The following is a 23,936-nucleotide window of genomic DNA, read 5'->3' on the forward strand; positions in this document are numbered from 1 at the left end:
GGTCTTTAAAGAGGTAATTGAGTTAAAATGAGGTCGTATAGGTGAGTCATAATTCAATGTGACTGGTGCCCTTATAAGAAGAGAAGATTTGAATACAGACACATACAAAGGGAAGACCACTGGTTTTGTGCTTGCCATAGTTTTAATTGTTCTGGGCTTGCTTCTTACCCATTTGCTATATGAAAAAGCCTCATATAGAATTTGTTGGCTTTTCCTTCCTGAGTTGTAGTTTGAAGTTTCCTCTCCAGTTTTCTGGGGCTGAGGGTTCACAGATGAGGGAAGAGAGGCATTCTATTGCATTTGTGTGCAGCTATTTCTGGGAGATCCAGATTTTACTCTGTTTTTTCTGAGACTCCATGATATGTCTAGAACCATAAAAAACTCCTGTGCACGTCATATCCTTCTCCCAGGTCAGCACAGTGCCCTGGAACATGGCAAGCCAGGGTCACTCTTTCTACCTCTACTGAGGAACTGCATAGAATATAGCAGCTTCTGTTTTGGAAGTTTGTTTCTTTATTTTATTTTATTTTATATATTTTTTAAAAGGGAACTTTTTTATTTCAAGAAAAATGATTTTAAGTATAATAATGTTACATGCAGTAAACACCAATTATTTAAGAAAAACTATCTTAAATATAACAATATTACATGAAAGAAACATTAATATTTCAAAAAAGGAACTTAAGTATAATAACATTACCAAAACTGTACTAACACAGTATTTCACAAAAGTTGTAGGAAATATTAAAAATCTGCAAATAACAGGATTACTTCTATTATATTCTAAAATGTTATTTTTTCCCTCTGTCTCTATTTTTGTTCATCAGTTTATGTTGTTCATTATATTCCACAAATGAGTGAGATCAGGCCTATTTCACTTAGCATGATGCTCTCCAGGTCCATAAGAGTTCCTTCATTTTTATAGCAGTGTAGTATTCCATTGTGTAGATGTACCACAGTTTTCTAATCCACTCATCTGCTGATGGGCACTTAGGCTATTTCCAAACCTTAGCTATGATAAATTGTGTTGCCATGAACATAGGGGTGCATATATCATTTCTGATTGGCGTTTCTGATTTCTTTGGATATACTCCTAGAAGTGGGATTATTGGGTCGAATGGGAGTTCCATTTTTAATTTTTTGAGGAAACTCCATACTGTTCTCCACAGTGGTTGCATCACTCTGCATTCCCACCAGCAGTGCATGAGGGTTCCTTTTTCTCCACATCCTCTCCAGCACTTGCCATTTGTTGATTTGTTGATGATAGCCATTCTTACAGATATGAGATGGTACCTCACTGTTGTTTTGATTTGCATCTGTCATATAATTAGAGACTTTGAGCATATTTTCATATATCTCTTGGCCTTCTTTATGTTCTCTTTCGAAAAGTGTCTACTTAGGTCTTTTGCCCATTTTTTGATTGGATTGTTTATCTTCCTTTTGTTAAGTTGCATGTGTTTTTTAAAAAAATATATATTTTTATTGATTTCAAGGAGAAAGGGAGAGGGAGAGAGAGATAGGAACATCAATGATGAGAGAAAATCATTGATCGGCTGCCTCCTGCACTCCCTGACTGGGGATTGAGCCCGCAACCCGGGCATGCCCTTGACTGGAATCAAACCCAGGACCCTTCAGTCTGCAGGCCAACACTCTATTCACTGAGCCGAACCAGCTATGGCAGGAAGTTTGTTTCTTTCATGATATCCAGGACCATCTTATTGACTCCTCCATCTATTTTGTTTATACTGAATGGTATTAATGAGAATTTCCAGTATTTTTCTCACCTCATAAAGAGTCTCCAGTACTTCAGGGGTCATTGATGGAGTTAGAAGTTGTAATATACAAATATACAATATCACAATATCTTTCTCCCTCCTTTCTTTCCTCTTTCCTTCTTTTTCCTTCCCCTGCCCCCCCCCTTTTTTTTGGAAGGACTTGGCCATAAACGTATAAGGTATAAGTTGCACTCCTTTTTTTTGTTTCCTATTTAATTATTTGAGAAAAATTGGGCTACTTTCTAAGTTTATTCTCTTATTAGATTTTAGGAGAAAAATATTTTGTGAGTCTGTGTTTGCCCTCCTTTATTATAGATGTATTTTACTTATTTTTATTTCAAAACTTTAATAATATTAGTTCTCAAACTCCAGAAAAACAATGAAAATGTTGCTTTATAATTAAAATATAGTTTTATGACTTTGCAAAGCCATTCCATTCATCAGGAGTCTGCAAGTGATCCAGTACAGATTATTTCTTTATACTCTGAGACTTGTGTAAAAGCGTAAATGTTATCAGAAGCTACTAAAAAAAAAAGTGAAATGCAAATCTTATTGTGATGATGTTGGTAAGCCAAATTAGGGGGAACCAGAATATGAAGCTTCAGAAGCATATTTCTACCCACATGAGCTACAAAGTGACCTACAGATGGATGCTACTTGTGCTGGGCTTGGAGGTGCCCAGGAGAGGCCTTCAAGCTGCAAGTCAAGGCCTATTGCCACTAGTGCTGAGACTGGGGCCCGTTAGCAAGAGGGACAGGGTACACCAAGGCCAGATGCTGCTTGTGTGAGAGATTTTAGGAAGGTCTGAAGCATGAGCCAAGAAAGGGCATTTGTATGGAAAAGCCACTAGAAACAACATGGGTGGGCCTGCAAGTTGGGGTGGAGTTTCAGGGAATCACCAGGGTGGCGTGAACAGTGATAGTCAGGTTGATGGAGACTCAGATATAGTGGCTTCCTGCCAGTTCTGTGGGAGTGGAGGACTCAGAAAATGAAAAGTGGCCTCTGCCAGTACTTCTGTCTGGGAGAAAGCTGCCCCTCCAGCTCTCACTTTGATACCAGACAATTCAGTTTTTTCCTATGTGTCCTTGGTGCCTTTTGAGCTGCTACCCTCAGCACTGGAGCTCAGAGCAAGTTAGTCTGGATAAGTCCGTGTGCTGGCTCTTTAAAAGGAACTGCCTGGGACTTCAGGAGCCCTACATCTCACTCAGCCACAATCCCCACTGATCTTTATAGCCAGAAATATGGGGAATTCTCTTCCTGGTACTGGAACCCTTTGGGGGGCTATGTGTGGGGCTGGGAACCCTCGCTCCTTAGAAGGGACCTCTGCAGCTGAGATATTCCTCCCAACTTTTACCAACCACACATGAGTATGGGACCAGGCCATTCTGCATCTCCACCCTTCATACCAGTCTCAATGTAGCTTCTTTTTTAAACCTTAGTTGTAAGATTTCTGTTCAGCTAGATTTCAGGTGTTTCTGAATGATAGCTGTTCTGTAGTTTAGTTGTATTTTGATATGGCTGTGGGAGGATGTGAGTGCCACATTTACCTATGCGCAGTCTCGACTGGACCTCTTCTACACATTTTTAAATCAGATTTTTTTTGTTGTTTTGCTTTTAGTTTCATGAGTTCTTCATATTTGTCTCTTGTCAAATATATGACTTGCAAATATCTTCTCCCATTCTGTAGGTTGCCTTTTCATTTTATTGATGGTTTCCTTTGTTGTGCAAAAAATTTTTAGTTTGATGTAGTACCAGTTGTTCATTTTTGTTTTTGTTGCTTTTGTTTTTGGTGTCAGGTTTTAAAAATCCTCAACAAGACTGATTGATGATAAGGAGCTTACTGCCTATATTTTCTCTATGAGTTTTATGGTTTCAGGTTTTATGTTCATATCTTTAACTAATTTTGACTAATTAAATGAATTAACTAATTTTTATTCTTTTTTTATGTGGCTGTCCAATTTCCCCAATACCATTTATTGAAGACTAGAGGCACGATGCATGGAATTCACACAAGAGTAGGCCTTCCTTCCCCCAGCTGCCAGCACCAGCTTCCCTCTGGCACCCGGGACCCGGGCTTCCTTCCGGCCCCTGCTTTATCTGGAAGGACATCCAGAATGATGTCTAGTCTAATTAGCATATTACCCTTTTATTGTTATAGATACTGTTCTTTCTCCACTAACAGTAGTTTTCTGTTTTCCTCATATCTCCTACATTTTCTTTGTTCCTCAGTTGGAATTCGACTGTGAGGCAGAATTTAGTACGTATTTTCTAAATGTCTGTGCTATGAGGGAGGTGGGTTAGGGAACCAACCTTCCTTCTGTCTTCTGTTTTCCTAGGGGTCAGTGCTGGTTTGTAAAGCTCCCATTGGCTGTTTGACACCCACAGCAGCAGCTGCAGAGTGGGGGAGGAGAGTGTCCACTCCCCTGGGCCTTTTGCTGCTCTCCTTATTTTCATCCCTGCTGTTCCTTATGCCCAAACACTGTCCCCCCTCACCTTCTAATTGTTTGACCAGCCTCAACTCCAGCAAATACTGAGCAGGGAGCTTTCTTATCCTTTATATTTCACAACCTTAGCACTTCTCTGTTCCCCAGCAAAGAAACATATATACTATCAGAAAACTGCCAAATTTTCTTCAACATCCACACCACACTGAGAGTAAAAACCCTGATATTTATCTTTATATTTCTGAGCTATTGGACAACATCTGCTGTATAAGCCCTCCCTGTGAAGTGTTTGATGGAGAATACATGAAAGTAAAATAGAGTATTTGTCAGAAAATTCTTCTCTCCATTTTATATTTTAAAATATTTTAAGGTTGCCCTAACCAGTTTGGCTCAGTGACAGAGTGTCGGCCTGTGGACTCAAGGGTCTCAGGTTCGATTCTGGTCAAGGGCATATACCTTGGTTGCGGGCACATACCCAGTAGGGAGTGTGCAGGAGGCAGCTGATCAATGTTTTTCTCTCATCAATGTTTTTAACTCTTTATCTCTCTCCCTTCCTCTCTATAAAAAAAATCAATAAAATGTATTAATAAAAATAAATAAATAAAATATGTTAAGGTATAATGTATATACAATAGAGTTCAGTATTTTGATGTACATTTCTATGAATTTTGACAAATGTATACTCTCAGGTAATCATTAACACATCAAGATATAGAAATTTTGCATCACCCCCCAACATTCCCTGTGCCCTTTGTAGTTATTCACCCTCACCCCTACCCCTAGTCCTTGTCAATCACTGATCTACTCTTTATTTTGCCTTTTTCAGAATGTTACATAAATGGAATCATAACAATATGTAGTCTTTATTTTTTTATTGTTTAAAGTATTTCATATGTCTCTTTTTACCCCCTATTGATCCCTCCGTGGCCACTCCCACCCCCCAGGATAAGCCCCCAACCGCCCCAGTGTCTGTGTCCATTAGTTATGCTAATATGTAGTCTTTAGAATTTGACTTCTTTCCCCTACCATAGTGCTTATGAAATTCATCCATGTTTTTGTTGATATCAGTACTTCAGTTTTTTTGTGTGTGTTTTTTTTTAGAGTTGAGAACTATTTCATTTTATGAAGTTGTCACAGATTAGCCACTCACTAGCCACTGGACATTGAGTTGTTTTCAGTTTGGGGATTTATGAACAAAGTTATTACAAACATTAATGAACTTGTGTTTGTGTTGTCTTTAGTCTTTATTTCTGTTGGGCACATTAACTAGAAGTGGAATTGCTGGGTCATGTGGTGAGTGTATAGTGAACATTATAAGAAGCTACCTTCCTGAGTGGCTGTCCTTTTTTGCATTCTGACCAGCAAGGTGTGAAAGTTGCTCCTCCTGCTCTCAAGAACACTAAAATAAAGTAGTGGGTTTTTATTAAATTTTGAGAATTCTTTGTATATTCTAGATATAAGCTCTTTATCAGATATATGACTTGTAAATATCATCTATCAGACTGTGGCTTCTCTTTCATTATCTTTTTTTCTCTTCTTCTTCTTTTTTTTTTAATTCTCATCTGAGGATACATGACTATTGATATTTTAGAGAGGGAGGGAGAGAGAGAGAAACATTGAAGTGAGAGAGAAACATTGATCGGTTGCCTCTCATTTGCACCCTGACCTCCGGTATGTACCCTAAACCCACAACCTAGGTATGTGTCCTGACCAGGAATTGAATTTGCAACCCTTTGGTCTATAGAACGATGCTCCAACCAACTGAGCCACCTGGGCAGGGCTCTTTTTACTATCTTAAGAGTGTCTTTTGAAAAGCAGAACTTTAAAATTTTGATGGAGTTTAATTTATCATCTGTTCATTTTATGGTTCATATTAACATTTATGTATCTATTTTTTATTTTTTGTTGGTTAATCCACCTTGTCTAAATTATTTTCTTCACCCTAGTAGAATTTCTGGAAAAAAAAAGTGTCTTGATTTCTAAAGCCATACCTAGTACAAGTCATGTAACCTTTCTGTGACTTAGTTTTCTTATCTGTTAAATGGAAACAGTAGTCCTGTCTTTCTTGGAAAACTTTTGTTGCCTCCTGGATATGTTAAGAACTTTGCCTGCAGTAAGAAGAAAAAAAATGGTTGGGATTTGAGAGTTTTCAGTTAGCAGCAGAAGGTTGAAGAAGCAAAAGGGAAGTGAGGGTTTACAGCAAAATTGTTGATAAAATTTGGGTTGTCACTTGCAGAAGTCAAAGAGAAACAGCAGCAGAGAGGACTGCTTTCCCTTGGCAAGGTTGGACTCCAGAGAAGGAAGAGAAAAGTCTAGGAAGAAGATATGAAAATGATTAATATCCAGCAAATTAAGAGAAAGTCCAAAAATGGAAAAGTAAAATAAGTCATGCATTTTCATTCTTTGATGACGTTCTGACCACTTCCTGTGGGAAGATATTTTTCTGTGAAAGTATTGTCTGGCCTCAGTTCCCTTTAGAAAGTTAATTTAAAAAGTAAGAAAGTAGATCCTATACACAGAATCCAAGGATTCTCATACAAAAACACTTGCCCTGTACTGGGAATTTTGCCCCCTTCGTTTGGTGCATAAGACAATTACACTTTGTAGTTGTCCCAATAACTGCAGAGTATAATTGATAATGAGTGACCCCATAATGCAGTACAACTGAAAAATTCAAGTGACCCTCTCCAGTAAATCAAAGTTCATTCTTTTTCATTAGACATCAGTGCACCAGGCTGCTTTCTCTTCCTAAAGACCAATGGATTCAGAGAGAAACACAGGGCTCTCAATGCAGTAACAGAGTAACTACATAGATAGACTGGCTTCTCTGCTTCCTGTCCCATTACATTCAGTGTCATGATATCAGTTCCTCTTAGAAAGATGTCCTTCTGAGGCATGGCTTGAGTTAGGGAAGTTTTAGTACTAAGGTGGCCCTCCCACGGCCCACCGTAACAAACTGCTGATTGAGTCATTTTTCACCACCCACCTTGCAAGCCAGTTGTGAATCTCTGTTCAAGTAGGATGAGATAGAATCTTATCAAACAGGAATTCACCAGCTGGAACCAGAAAAAAAAATCTGTCCATCTGGCCTGGGCAATGTGCCCTCCTGGAAAATTACTGAATAGCACCAAACTCCATAAAAATACATTCCTTAAAATGCAAGCAGAAGGAACAGACTTATGGAGAAACAAAGTATGTAGCCTGAGCAAAGCTCCATTCATCACTCGGCTTGGGTAATGGAAATAAATGCCCACCCAGACGCTGAGCCAGGGACATTAATAATTAGCTCATGAGGACTGTCATGCTGGGAGTGTCCTGGCTGTGATTCAGATTCTGGGCCTGAAAGAATGCGATGTAAATACTGTGAGACCGTAGAGTAATGAGACATTTTGTCCTGCATGGGTTGTGAATCAGAAGCAACCTTCTTGCTCCAGGGAGGCAGTGAGAAATGATGGCTCTGGATGTCTCTGTGGATTGAAGAAAATTTGCCAAGTTAATTCTGGCTGCCTCTTATTCTGCCCTTCACAGAATGTTGCTGGTGTCGTTGTCTTCCTCCCCACAAAGAGGAAAGCCACCAGACTGATGTCCATCGATGCCCTCCTGCCACTGCCTGCTCACCTGTGCCATGATGCCTCTTTACTGGCCTCCCCACTTTCTCCCTCTCCTGGTCCATCTTATCCTGTGCTATAGAATGAGTTATGTCCTCCCCAAAAGTTCATATATCAAAGCCTTAACCCCCGAACCTCAGAATGTGACAATATTTGGAGATAAGTAATTAAGGTAAAATGAGGTCAGGAGGGTGGACCTTAATCCAATATGACTGGCGTCCTTATAGGAAGAGGAGATGAAGACATGGGAAGGTGCAGAGAGAAGACCACATGATGTCACAGAGAGAAGACAGATGACCTTCTACAAGCCAAGGAGAGAGGCTTCAGATGGAACACCTTTATTGACACCTTGACCTCAGACTCCAGCCTCCAAAACTGTGAGAAAATAAATATCTGTTGTTTTAGCCCCTAGTCTGTGGTACTTTCAGATGGCAGCCCTAGCAAACTAGCATATCTGGCTACTCTAAAGAATCACTTTACCCCGTCATCAGGACCCCACAGGATCCTTCTGCTGCCTAACAAATAAAGCACAGCAGTCTGGCCCTGGCAGCGAATTTATTTTCATGGTTTAATCCACCCCATCTCACCTTATTGTGTCTTGCATTCTTTTGTGTTCAGCTCCCTTGATCATCAGATTTTAACCCACACTTTCTCATCCCTTTGCCTGTGCCAGTGTGTTCCCATATTAACATCATTCTTCCCTAATCACAAGCCCTCAGGCAAGTCTGGGTCTCCTTCTCCATGGAGCCCTCATCGTTCTCCCAGCTGAGAACACAATTCCCTTTTGTGTTTCTTTTTTGTGGCATCTATAATTTCAATATCATATCCTAATTACTTATATACTAGAGGCCTGATGCATGAAATTCGTGCAAGAGTAGGCCTTCGCAGCTGCAGCGGCTGCCTGGATCACTCCCTTGCACCGCAGAGGCTGCCTGGAACCTACAGCTGCAGCCTGGCTTCGTCTGGAAGGTTGTCTGGAAGGATGTCTGGTCTAATTAGCATATTATGCTTTTATTATTATAGATGTGTTCTCCCCGGAGGCTGAGAGCCATGCCCGATTCAGCTTTGTATTGCTTATCTCCTTCACATGGCTTTGACATTGTAAGTTCTCTATCAATGTTTGTTGAATGAACAGAAGAAATAATTTGTGGCCAGTAATGGCTGTATGACCTCCTGTCCAGGTGTATTTGTGCATGGGGTAACAAAAGTAACCAGTTCTTTGTGAACAAACAAAACTGATTACAAATGTTGGCTAGATCATATACTGTCTTTTAGTGCATCTCTGATTTCACTGCCTCTTGGTCTGAAAAATTACCTCTACAGGGGATAGTTCTATCCACATTTTAGGGTTGTTGTATAGATCAGAGGAGGTAACACATGTGAAGTACCTACACATATAAGACCCTTAAAGATCTTAATTCCCTTCTCCTTTATAGTTGTATGAAGAAATAAAGTTCTAAAAAGGGAAACTTAAACATCAGAGACAACTATCTGAGACAGCCACCTCTGCAGGAAGCAGTGTCTGTGGAGCCCGCATGCCGCCCTGCATCACTCCAGGTAAACACCTGGTCCCTCTACCCCTCCTTAAGTCTGATAAACAAGGTGCCCAGAGAGATTCTCAGGGTTCCCAGTCATCAGACCTGAGGTGACGGCTCCAGATCGCAGGTAAGGACCTCCCTGTGTGTGCCCAAAGTGGCACCATGAAGGTATAAAGCACATGAAGTTTGATTCAGTTTGACAGATATTTAATGAATGCCTGCTCCCTGTGGATCTACAGAGTGCAGTCCATGACCGTCATTGTTTTCATGCGACTGTGGACGCAGTCCCAAAGCAGGGCACTTGGAGCTAAAGAGCAGGGAATTGCAAGAACAGTGAGCCTCATCATTCATGGATTGCATATTTGCAAAGTTACCTACTTAATAAAATTGGTTTGTGACCCCCACATCAGTTCTCATGAAGCTTTCGTGGTCATTGTGACAAGTGCAAAGTCGCAAAAAATTGGAGTCACTCACCATGCACATTCCCAGGTAAGGCTGAACAAGGTGATGTTCTGCTTATTGTTTCAGCTCTCGACAGTAAACAAGTGTCCTTTTCATGATCTATGTACTATGCCACATTTTTGTGCTTTTTGTTGGTGATTTTGTTGTTTAAACAGCCCCACAATCACAGCACTGAAATGCTGGCTAGTGTTCCTAAGAGCAAGGAGGTTGTGATGTGCCTTGTGGAAATAATATGTGTTAGATAAACTTCATTCAGGCATGAGTTACAGTGCTATTGACTGTGAGTTTGATATTAATAACTCAACAATATATATTCAATAAGGTGTCTTCAATTATAAAGTTACATTAAACAAGGTTATATATTGATCGGTGATGAAAATGTTGTGACCAGAGGCTCACAGGAACTAAATCCTGTTCCCTGGAAGCAATGGTTCAATGTTCTGCAAATAATAGAAATTGACTATATTGTGACATGAAATATAGTTGAAAGCTGGAAGTGGTGGGTGAGACACACATGAGGAAGTTTCTCAAAGGGCAGGACTGTGCCTTGTCTTGCTACTGGAGAGCCAATAGCACTATAACACGATTAACTTTCTACACTGTGATGCATGTTAGAAAGATGGATTTGAAGGAGAATTTTGGCTAGTGGAGGCTGGATTAAACTACTCTCCAGGGTTCCTTTATCTGCATCAACCAGCTGCATACAACCTATAAGAACACATACACTTCTGAAAACATGATAGTGTATGTATTATGGGCTAAAATGTATCTTCTCCAAACTTATATGTTGACACCCTAACCCCCAAAGTGATCGCATTAGGAGGTGGGGGTCTTTGGGAGGTAGTCAGTTTAGATGGGGCCATGCAGGTAGAGCACCCATGATAGGACTAGTGTCCTCATAAGAAGAGACCTCAGAGAGCCTGCCCTTTCTCTCTCCCTGCCATGGGAGGACACAGGGGAAAGGCAGCTGTCTATAAGCCAGAAGACAGCTCTCACCAGAGACTGACCATGCTGGCACCTTGACCTTGGACTTCTAGCCTCCAGAACTGTGAGAAAGAAATGTCTGTCATGTAAGTCTCCCAGTCTATGGTATTTTGTGATGGCAGCTTGAGCAGACGAAAGCAGTATACAGGCTATAAAATTCCTAAAGATGATTTCAGAGACAAAGTAGGTAGGCACATATTTTGTTGTTGTTGGAATAAAAAAAAAATCAGTTTTGGGGTTAAATGTATGGTTATGTTTCTACTGAAAATCCCATGAGTTAAAGAAATCAATATTTTCTATGTCAAATGTTTTTCCTGTATCTGATTAATAAAATATGCCATATATATATTTGCCTTCATGCACTTCTCTCTACTTTGGAAAACATTAGAAAAAGCAATGATTGTGAGGCAGGAGATTTGAATTCAAACCTTAATTTTGTCACTAACTAGATGGCAACTCTATACCTCAGTTCCTTGGTGCTTAAGTGGGGAAAATAATGTTGTGTCAGCTCAAACCAGATCACAGGGCCATTGCTAGGAGATAAACAAACCATAGCTTGAAAAGAAAAATAAAATAAAAAGGCTATAAAGATGCAAAGTAGGAACATGGCACAAATAGAAATTGCTTCTGAGTTACTGGGAATTCAGGCCTAAAATAATGCTTGGAAGCAAGAAAGTCATTTAGGACTTTGTATGTATCATATTGCACTTCATGGTTTAAGAACATCTGAGTAGCTAAGATATGTTACTGAGGAAATTCACTCCTACCACTTGGTAATAGTCATCTCTATGGAACTCCATTTTTACTCTTATCTGTGTGACAAATACACCCATATGCAAACTAAGTTCTGGTTCAACTAAAATTCTGGGGGAAGAAAAGAAAGAAAACTTTTACACGAAACTAAAGTGGTTGGTTAATTAATTTGTCCTGCCCGCAGATACCCCTGTATTCGTTATATAATAAGTACTGTCCTAAATGTTTGGGGAATTGCACAGCAGCATTAGGTCTAATCTGTGCCTTTGAGAAGATAACAATGCAGTTGGGGATAAACAAATGACACCATGCGCTGCTAAGTAGAGCAGGGAAGTAGTACAAGAGATGTCACAGGCAGATTTGTGACAAGTGCTGACAGTATGTCAAGATTTCAGAGAAAGAAGAGAAGAGTGAAAGCTGGAATAATTGAATTTCCTGCTGAAAAGAAGGGACTTGAGTCGGGCTTTGATGACTGACTAGGATTTTGATAGGAAAAGAGGTTGCGGATGGCTTTGCAAGTGGAAGAAATAAGGGTTCAAGAAGCCATGTACAAATCAACTAGCTGGGACCTCCTCAGAAGGGTCTCTACATACAGTGTCACCACAGTACAGTTGGGCTCAGACTGGAATCATGAATACACTGAGCACATAGCTCAGACCACAGTTACCACTCTGGCTTTCTTCTGGATCATGGGGCCTTCACAGTACATGAACCCCAGAAATTGTAATTTAAAATGTGATGCCCACACTGAGTTCCATGGAAGCCTGATACCTTCCGAAACATAGCAATAGGTCTTGCCCTAAAAATAAAAACAGGTGGTCAATAAAGCTTAGGAAAGACTACTTATCATATCCCCAATGGAGACTTTCAATGCACACTAGTAGATGCCCCAAATTGATTTTGTTGACAGCCCTATTCTTGCCCTCTTTTTAAGGTTTAAAGATTCTTTGATGGCAGGACACAATAAAGGGCACTCAGCTAGAGAAAAGGCAGAATTCTTTTGATAGCTCAGAAGGTTGCCATACAGGGCCATGCAGGGTTTGCAGCAGGAGACAGGGTGACCGCAAATAGAGGTGTAGGGGTGCAGCTTATGTATGGCAAGAAGAGTGGTATTAGCCAAGTTTCACAGGCTCTCTGTGAACTGGCCAATTCTAATGATTTTGTGGGCTCCGAAGCAGAGGGGCTGTCCCTAAATGTTTGGTACCGGATCCCAGGCAATTTGGGTGAATACATAATGGCTAGGAGGAAGTATGAGAACCTGAGAAGTGAAATGGTTGGGTGTGGACTTAATAAAGAAAACTGATCAGCTTCTAGCCAGAGTCTCAAAATTAGCTCAAGGCAGCATTTCCAAAACAACAACAGCAAAATATATCACTCCCTTCTGTGATCTCTGCTAAAATTATAGGAACTAGAAGCCTGAAAACTACATTACTAAAGTTCCCTAGGGGGCAGGGCTCTCATTAGATGTGGACATGGGGAGGCACTTATCCAAGATATAAAAGGCAGAAGGGAAAGAAGATCTACTGCTGTTTCTCTAGCAAGTGGCAGAGCACACATGCGCCCAGTGGGTATGAGGTTTTGTCATCCTTTTCAGATATTCCCCTGAGCATTGCCCTCGTGGCTGGAGGCCCAAGTGGAAGCTCCTGCAACTTCCCGACTCTGCTGATACTTGCATCTAATGGTACCTTCACCTGATCTTTATAGCTCCAGCATTTTCAATGGAGTCATAGAATCCTAATCTCCACCCCTCCCCCATTTGCCAATCCTTTTTGGTACAATCCCAATGTGGTTGCTGCTTCCTGAGCAAACCCCAGCAGTATAGAATAGCTACGCCACTGAGAAGGCTTGCTATATAACAAAACAACATTGTTTAAACTAGCATTCTCAGACACATTTAGCCACAGGACCTATCTCTCCACCCAATTCCTGTCCCCAAAGGAACATCTGATATCCTGGGAAATCTGTGTTGCATGGAGCACCTTTTGGAAAATGCCTAAGGGTTTGTAGGTTAAGAGCTAGTGTTAGGGGCAGAAATAGAATATTGGGACCAGCTATAATTATAAGAAATATTAATCTTGCTTTGTTAACCATGATTGTTTTGTTCTGATTAAAGAAAGCACATTTCAACCTGGCTGGGAGTGGCATGAGGGACCTGGGAGCTCACCTGGAAATGCAGCCCATCCTCCATATCAGGGAGCTGCCTATTATCATGGGAAGATTAACAACCTTGTTGCAGAAACCAGAGGCGCCAGGCCTTTTTGCAAACCCCACCCCTTTGCATACTTCCAGTCCCCATTGCCTGAAAACTGTCCATTTTGCATACCCATTCTTATCCTTTTTGCCTACTTTCCCATGTAATCTTTGTCCTTCTACCAATATAAACAGCTGGCTTATGGTGGGGGGCAGAGCAGATTTTTGTGGATGACCGCTGCTCTCCCATACTTCTGGCAGTATTGGAATAAACACTCATATATGATTCAACCCTATCTCTCCTTAATTGGCTCAAGTAGTGACAGGCAGCCCAGACCCACTGATTGTCTGGTTTCACTAGGAATCCAGAAGTGTGAGTCTAATCTCAGCTGTGTGACTTTGGGTAAGTCACATCACTTCTCTGGTCTTTAGTTTCTTAACTGAATCAAAGGAAGAGTTGGATGAAGTTCACCAGCAGGAGGTTTTATAGCTTTAGCATATTTTGATTTTGTGAGAAATGGCATCCTTAAAAACTATCACTGTTCAGGTATTGAAAGCAAAAAACAAAACAAAAACCCACTGTATTTTGCTTTGCCTCTTTTCCTTTTTGGCTTAATTTGTGTGGATATTTTGAGATTTGAGCTAGGAAAATTCCAAGAAGGAAATGCTGGGTAGCTCTAACTAAAGTTGGTGCTTTTAGAACTCCGGACCCTAGAAATATAGCAAGCTTCCTGACACTAGGAATATTCAAGTGGAGAATAGATATTAGCTTAGCAAGAATGGCTAAGAGAAGGGTTTGTCATTTCAGAGTATTGTGGCTGAAAGGGATGGTATAGACAATCTATGGAGCCCCACATTTTAGAGATGAGGAAACAACAAACTAGAGAGCTTATATGGATTTTCCAAGGTCACACAACTAGTCAATGCAGGAATGGGAGAAAGACCCAGGACATCTCTTTGTTCTCCCCTGTCTTATTCTGCATGCCTGAAATTCATTTTAGTTTCTTTGAAAAAGAAAAACCTTTTTGAACTTTATTTCACATCCCTTTGAAAAAGCAAAGTCATTTTGTTTCAGCGGGAAACAGTCAAGGTTGCCAGATACTGTGGGAGGCTGATAAGGTTGGAAAATCTGAAGTCAACCTTTTGCCCTCAAACTTCTGTTTTGGGGCCTCCTTCGTGTGACCTGTGCGCCAGCCCTGGGGGTGCCCAAGGATGCCAGAGTAGCCATCAGGCTGCTGAACATTCTACACGGCACCCTCTATCCTCAAAAAGACAGTCCTTCCTGTCTCAGTCTCCACAGGCAGCCTGGAAAAACCTGAATACAAGCAAGCCTCTTCTGCATGGTGGTTTGAGAACAAATGACTCCCCCCAGAGAGGCCACATGAATGTTTCTTTTTTTCCTCTCCCCTCCCTCTCTTCCACTCTCTCTAAACGTCAATAATAAAAAAAAAATCCTCCAATGACAATTAGCAAAAATAAATAAATAAATAAATAAATAAATAAATAAATTTTAGAAAAAGAATAGTCAGCCTAGAAATAATAAGATAGTGAAATTATTCTAGATAAAGGACTCAATGAGATTTAATAAAAGAAATGCTTTTCAAGAAATATTGATAAAACAACTGTATATCTGTGACATTGTAATTTAGAAGAAATATATACCTGGTCATTCAGATGACCAAAATATATTTCTCAGATATATTTTGCTTTCATCCAGGGTTCTTGACTCAGAGCTCCCAAAACCACTTCCTGAGTGATAAGAGCAACGGGAGCATCTTTTGTCATAATATTTGGTCTCTTGTCCTTTTCCTGAAATTGCTTCAGAGGCATAAAGGTAAAATGGATGTTTTGCAATTCATAACAAGCCTTTTTCTACCACAACTGGGTTTATGTTAATGAGATGACTATGGAAAGCCCCTAAGGATGTGGGTTGGTTGCTATGGGAACCAAGTGAACAGAAGATGGAACTTTTAGTCCCACCTTTTCTGCAGAGGGGAAAGGGGCTGGAGCTTAAATCAATCACTAATGGCCAATGATTTAATCAATCATACCTATGCAGTAATAAGCCTCCATAAAAACCCAAAAGAAGAGGGTTCAGAGAGCTTTGGAGATTTGGAAAAGTGGTACACTCAGAGAGAGTGTAGAAGCTCTGTGCTATGCCATTAAATACCTTGCCCTATGCATCTCTTATTTGGCTGTCCCTGTGTTATATCACTTTCATAATAAAGTGATAGTCTAGTAAGTAAAATGTTTCTCTGAGTTCTGCAAGCCACTCTAGAAAATTAATCAACTCCAAGCAGGGAGTGGAGGAGTCACTGGAACTTTCAATCTATATACTGCATAGCTAGTCTGCCAGAAATATGGGTGACAACTGAAGTGGAGGGCAATTTCAGGTACTGAGCCCTTAACCTGTGGAATCTGATGCTATATATGGGTATAGTGTCAGAATTGATTTGAAAGTTAGGACACCCAGTGGTGTTAGAAAATTGCTTATTGGTTGGTGTGGGAAACCCCCTTTCCCACACACACACATTGCAAAAGGGTTCAGACCCCTTTAATATCTATATGAAATCTTTTGATCCTTACCTCACACCACAGTCCCAAATTAATTTGAGATTAATTATAGCCCTAAATGTAAAAGGTAGAATTATAAGTTTTTCAAAAGGAAAAATAAGATATTTCTTTTAAAAATATATATATATTCTTATTGATTTCAGAGAAGAAGGGAGAAGGAGAGAGAATCAGAAACATCAATGATGAGAAAGAGTCATTGATCGGCTGCATGCCCCCTACTAGGGATCAAGCCCACAACCTGGGCATGTGCCCTGACAGGGAATGGACTCATGACCTCCTGGTTCATAGGTTGACACTCAAACACTGAGCCACACCTGCTGGGCTAGGACAATATTTCTTATTGTGACATAGCCAAATTTTTGTTGTTGTTAAAGACACTAAGTATAAATTGAGCTTAAAATTACAAACTTCTCAACAAAGACACATTAAGAAAGTGAACAGGTCAGCCATAAATTATGGAAAAAGATAAAGGACTTCTTATAGAACACCTCCAAATTAATAATAAAAAGAAAACAACCTAATAAAAATGGTCAAAGACAAAAGGATATAGAAGCATGACTAATAAGCATGGAAATTAAAAGCGCATTGAAATGCCACTATATCCACTGTTATGGCTAAAACTTGTAAAAAGACTGTTAATACCAACTTTTGGCAAGGATGGGGAACAATTGGAACTCTCCTTCAATTCTATGGTAAGACTGTAAAATGCTACAACCATCTTGGAAAACTAGTTGACAATTTATTTTTTCCTTCTTTTTTTTTGATATATTTTTATTTTTTCAGAAAGAGGGAGAGAGATATAGAAACATCAGTGATGACAGAGAATCATTGATCAGCTGCCTCCTGCACGCCCCCTACTGGAGATCGAGCCCCCAACCTGGTCATGTGCCCTGACCCAGAATCTAACCGTGACCTCCTGGTTCATGGGTTGATGCTCAACCACTGAACCACATGGGCCAGTCTGATAATTTCTTATAAATTAAGCATAGAGTTATCATCATATGAACCAGAAATTATATTCCTAAGTATCTACATAAAAGAAATAAAAATACAAGTGCACACACAAGCACATAAACACATGTGCAAACACACAAACTATAAGAATGTTGAATAGTCATAGCAGCTTTATTCATAATAGCCCCAGACTGAAAACAACCCAATTCCATCAACAGGTAAATATGTAAGCAAAGTGCAGTTTTCTCATAAATGGAAAACTAGTCATTGATAAAAATGAATAAACTACTGATATAAACAACAACATGGGCAAATTTCCAAAACATGTTGCATGAAAGTAGTCAGACCTAAGTGTTCGATGTAGTATATGATGCTGATTATGTGAAGGGCAAGAACAGACAACATTAATTCTATAATTGAAAGGAATTTTAGGGACAAAATAGGCAGGTTTACGGAGTTGGAGGAATAAAGAGGGTCCATGGGGAAGGAATGCATGGGTGAGGGCTTGGAGCCGCCAGAAGGCATACATTCACAGAGAAAAAAAAAAAAAAGTGCCCGAGGATAAGGGGAGAGGAAGGCATACATTCACAGAGAACAAAGAAAAGTCGCAGAGTATGGGAAAAAAGGAAACATACTTTCAGAGAGCATAGATAATTTTATCTGGGAATTTTATTCTTCAAACTTCCTGAGGCAAGAACCCACAAGGGGGAGATCTGTTCCCGGCACCCCACGTTTCATAATGATACAAATTAGAACAATTGTTGACTCTCTGTGTCACTGGCTAGAAACAGTCATGAGAAAACTTCCAGAGCTGAGGGAAATTTTCTCTATCTTGATTTAGGTAACGGTTCTAGAAGTGTTAAACTTTTCAAAACTTATCAAACTGTACACAAAATCTATATATTTAGTGTAAACAAAGTAAACATCAACTAAAAAAAGCTCTGGTATCGTGCTCCTACTATCCCAAAGTAATGAAAGCATTTAAAAAAAATTATCTATTGTCCCCATTTTTTTCCTATTGACCTCCTCCCCCCTTCCTCCCCCCCCCCCCCACAGGACACACACTATTGTCTGTGTCCAAGGGCTATCATATATGCATATAAATTCCCCACTTACTCTCTCCCCACCCACCCTCCCTGCTTTCCCACGGAGATTTATCAATCTGTTTGTTCCATGCTTCTATGTCTCCGGATCTATTTTGTTCATCAGTTTATTTTGTTCATTAGATTCCACATATGAGTGAGATCATGTGATAGACATCTTTCTCTGACTAGCTTATTTTGCTTAGCATATTGAAAGGATTTTTAAAAAGATTCAGGAAGCCTTTGAGTGGGCAAAATTCTGGGTTGGGATACTTATGCCTTTGTGTTGCCTTTATCACAAATTCATTCAAATCATCTAGACTGTTTCAGATGATGGTTGTAAAGGTTACTAATACAACTACTACCCAATAAATAATACCATTATGTGAAGAGTTCACTTCTCTATAGATGAAAGAAGTGTCTTTTTTTTCCCCCCTCAGCAACACAGAATCTGATGTGGAGCCCACAGATAGGAGTCAGAAGCTTTGGAAGAAGCAGATGCAAGAAAGGAAGGGGCAGGGGCTTCACTCCTCCTTTCTCTCACATGCCCACCCCAGAGTGGGCCCTGTGGCACCTCTGCTCAGCAGGAAATAGTTGGAGAACCACAGATGAAAGGAATTCTCTTGTGTCCAATTTATCACATTGGCTTCCACTAGAAAATCTTAGTAAATACTCTTACAGAACCTCTCAGCTTTGCTGGAAACACATCCTTTCTCAGCTTGTGCATAGCTTAAGAATGATCCAGCCAGGGTTCTCTGACTGGGCCTGTCCACACCTACTCATACACAATGGGGGATCCAAATGCCACACGCAAGTCCTCGGTTTCCCAGACTAGGGTTATCTGCTCCTGGTCATTGCATACCAGGGTCCTTCCTGTACACACAGGAGTGAATAAACACTACCGACTTTTGCACAAATTTCTTTTTCATCATTAGCTTCAATTTTTCTAATTTTCTAGATTTTTTTTTTCTCTCCTTATTTCACCCTCTCTCTTTTTAATGATCTCTGCCTGCTTCCCTAGAGTTTTTTTCTCCTACAATCTCTTGATCTCAGAGAAGGAAGGGATATATTCATGACTACAAAATCCCATTTCTGGGAAATTATTGCTCTACAATGCTTTACTAAATCCCTCATAATGAGCAGAGATAGTTAGGGGGAAAGGACCATAGGTAAGCACAGACATGGTTGAATAAATATGCAGCAAATGCTGAATTAATTTGAAACAAGTGCCCAGCAGGGTGCCGCCTAAGGTGTGTGTTCCACAAACCACATTAAGATTACTCATAGAACACCTTGCTTGCTCCATCTCAGGAAGAGTTTTAAGTATTAATTAATGAGAGATTAGTTCAGCTTCATGAGTTATCACTCTAATAAAATGGGTATCGAAGCACAAATCACAACTAGTTTGAGTGTGTTATTGCTATTCTCACAGACCTCCTTAATTCAACAATTAGGAAGCATGAACTGTAGTTTAATAGACATAATTTGATGGCATAAAATTATTCATCTCGTGTGAGCCATTCATTTCACAAATACATTTCAGGTCACATGGAAAATGATTCTTTTCACAAGGCCCTATGGAGGATGTGTTTTCCCTCCTCGAAGCTATCTGTGCTGGGGAACCAGCGGGGAGGTTTTTCTGATGCAATCTCTGTTATTATTAGCTTTAGATCTTGGGCAAGCCACACCATCTTCTCAGGTGGACCAATTTGGCTACTGTCTTGACTCCGTAATAGGTGGAAAGTCTTTACTGCCTAATAAAACCAAGCTCTGGGTGCAGATGCCCAGTCTTATATCTCTCATGTGTGTCCCCACAATACCTAGAAGTTATGAATAACAAGCATTTTGGACTAAATTAAAAGTTGAATTTTCATTGAATTAAAAATAAAATGAGAACTTGATGTAGAATTCAGTGAGTTCACATAAACTGTAGGTAATTTATTAAATCATATTTGTTTCTTTATGCAGTGCTTCTCATTTTATTTACGCTAAGAGAGCTAACAGTGTTATAGCTTTATAGCTTCTTTCAGGTCCTCCACATGGCTTTCCAGCGGTAACAGCATCCAGCCCTGACCCTCTTCTGCTTACTCGCCCACATTTGAGTTTCCATCATCATCTTTGTCATACAAAAAGTCCCTGGTCAACTTCTTTTTATTGTGGCCTCCTCTCCAATTCCTGGTTTTGTCATTCACGACCCTTTTTGAAGTTACTTCTTAGAGAAACTTTGATATTTTACTGGGACTTAAATTTTCTTATCTTAAATTACAGTAATTTAATGGTAACTTTCTTGTTTGTTCTTCAAGAATTTAATGCTAGTCATTCTTTTTCACTACTTATTGGCCAATTCGGCAAACATTTACATTATTCTGAATTTGAACGTTAAAAGGGGTAGAATAACAATGGTGGAAATAAATATTAACTATAAAGAAAATATCTTGTGTTCCTTTTGTTGCTCTGCTGATAACTTAGTTTCTAACCCTCTCAAAACCTCACTTTAGTTATCTATATACAGAAAATAACTATACCTCTCAAGGTTGATGTTAAAATCAATTGGGGATAATTCCACAATTGATGTGAAAACACTTTCAAAAATAAGAGTTCCATACTAAACCAGGAATAGCAAAGTAGTCATGCATATCAAAGCCTAAATTATTGACATTTACCCTGCAGAGCTGCTCTGTATAAACCTTACCTACATCTTTAATTGGGTGAATGTCCTCTAGTGGCCAAACCAAACTCAGCATCTTCCTGCAGAAGCTGTACTCCACGTTGTTCCGTAATATGGCTAATCATGTTACTCTTTTAGTCACTCAGACTACAATATTGAAGCCATCTGTACCTGGATGGCCATGTCCCAGTTTGGAGAGCATTATTCTGGTTAATGCCTGTTGACTCCATGTATCAGTTTCTGAATACTACAAACTAGGTGGCTTAGCACAAGAAACATTTATTTCCTTACTGTTGTGGAGATTAAAGGCCAAATAATCTAGTTGCCAGTAAGGTTGGCTCCTTTGGTAGTTCTAAGGGAAAATTGGTTCCATTCCTATCTCTTAACTTTTAGTGGTTGCTGACACATCACTCCAATCTCGGCTTCCATCTTTACATGGTATCTTCTGTGTGTTTCTCTGCTTCTCCCCGCTTCTTATAAAGACAACAGTCACTGGGTTGAAAGCCCACCTTCATCCAGTCTGACCTCTATCAGTGACAGCAGGAGTTCAGCATTGCTGCTCTGAGTGTTCTAAGTCCATATATTCTTCTAAATTTTTCCCACCTACACCAGGGCTGGTTCTTCCTTGAACCCTGCCCACTGTACTAACTGTTGGGAACTTAGTCCAAGTTCCTCCTTTATCCTCTGCTCACTAGTTACAGGTGTTGGATCCAAGCCCTCCTGCCTAGGGCTGGACCTCCTTCGACACCTGGTCTTGGACGGAGAAGCCAAGGGAGGTTGTGGGTATATAAGAATGAGTATTGTTGAAGCCAGTGGCCACATAGCCATCAGACAAGACAATTCTTTACAGCAAACCCACATAGGCAGGCAGCTGGACACCTACTGGTAAACAGATACACCTTTCCCACACAACAGCATTAATCTCTGCACCCACAGTTAGTATCTGAGGAGCCGCACACTGCCCCACACTCACCGCCTTACATTATAGTGACACCTGAACTCTCTGGCTTAGAGCTACAGCTTCAGCAGCTTGCCCAGCACACTGGCTGCTTAACATGGTAGCACACTGGCTGGTTAACATGGTAGCTACATTTGAGCTCTCTATAAGCTCTTAGTCTTACATCATAGCAGTATCAGCTCTCAGCTCCGTCTGAGCTCTCCAGACTCTCCTGCACATATAGGAGCTACATTCTCTGTGTCTACCGCCTCTGCTTCTCTGAGCTCTCTAGCCTCTGCTCAGCTGCCCTTTCTCTAGCCTCTCCTGGTCAGTAATCTGTATATTACTCCAGAGACAAAGAAGGCTAGTTGCCAACAGTGACATCAATCATTTGGGTTACAGAAGGGCACAGTGTACTGTGTGTCCTTGCATCCACTCATGGTGTTTTAGCCTGGGACACTCCGATTAGGCTCATGCTCAGAGCAGCCTTGGCCATTCTAGTGTACTGACAACAAGGCCTCTGTGCTGACATTGGCCTTGACTATCTGGGGACCCTGGCGTGGTTCCCACAACCTCCTCTTAACTTGATTACAACTTTATTTCCAAAGAAGGTAGTATTCACAGGTACTGGGGATTAAAACTTGAACATGTCTTTTGGGGGGGACAGAATTCTAATCACCAAACCTGAAACATTATTAAAAGGTGCCCTTTACTCTTTAAAGTGCCTGGTTTGAATGATAAATTCTGTAGTCACCAAACTTTGACCTTCTATCCCCTTCCTCATCATCTCATCTACTTGCAGAACCAGAAAGGAATGTTTTCTTGGATCTTATCTGTATAAACTGTACCCACATCATGGCTCTTCAATTCTGACATCTCTCACTCTGTTTTATCTCTCCACATTTGACACCCATCCTGGCCTAACCTGATATTGTCCTAGACCTTCAGGTTCTGCTTTCAGGCTGCTCTTAACTCACCAACTCCTCATTCCCAGATCGAACTATCAGCCATCTGCATGCCAAATCAGCCTTCTAAACAATATATTTATCTAGGGTGAAACTGACTTAGGCTTTGAGTAATATATAATTTGGAATTCATGCATTTTGGTATTTTTCTCCTCCTGTGGGGATAATGGGTAGGAGTATAAAATATTTTGCTGGTTTTTGTCAAGAGTAAATTAAGTGTATACCATGTTTGTTGATATTCATTCTGATGTCCTTAGGGCTTCTTGTTAAGTCCTTTAATGCAGAGTAGAATGAGGAGGAGAACTGGAAAAAAAAAAAAGGAAGAATAACCAGCTAAAGCTCAGACATTTGCAAATTGTTTCATAAATACAGTATGATGCGCTTCTTTGGGTAAATATCAGGATTTTGAGTAAAGGGCACTCATGGTATTCGTGATTGTATTCTTAGTTTTGTAATAACTTTGTGTAGCTTGCTTTGCGTTCATACAAATCTGTGAGTTTATGTGGGAGATTTTCAGAACCTGAGTGGGTTTTGAGCCAGAGACTGTGGGAGGCACACGACATCTGTCTGCTTTTTCCTCGTGACTAAAATTGTAGTATTTTTGACAGACTTAAACTCCCAGGGATGGAAGAAAAATTTGAGTTGTTTCCAAACAGCCAAGTCTGCCCTGCATTCAGCAATACAAACTCGTAACAGATCTCCTTCTCAGGATGGTGAAGGTTGACTGTTTTAAAATTCTACACTAGAGAGGTGTTGTATTTCTCTTATTTAATACTCGAATGAATGCTGTGAGAGCCAGCCAGGTGTGTATGAAACCTATTCTGTTTAAGTGTATAGAAAATGGAAGAAAAAAGGAGAAACATCTTTTAGAAACAGGTCTAGGATGGCTGGAGGATTCTGACATGGATAAGGGTTACTCTGGCATTTGGAGCTAATTTAAGCCATGTAGGCTTCAAAGGACAGGAAACCTTGCAATGTATTTGATGGTGATTTTCTTTTGGT

This window comes from Plecotus auritus, assembly GCF_963455305.1.
Source record: "Plecotus auritus genome assembly, chromosome: 8".
NCBI classification, from domain to species: domain Eukaryota; kingdom Metazoa; phylum Chordata; class Mammalia; order Chiroptera; family Vespertilionidae; genus Plecotus; species Plecotus auritus.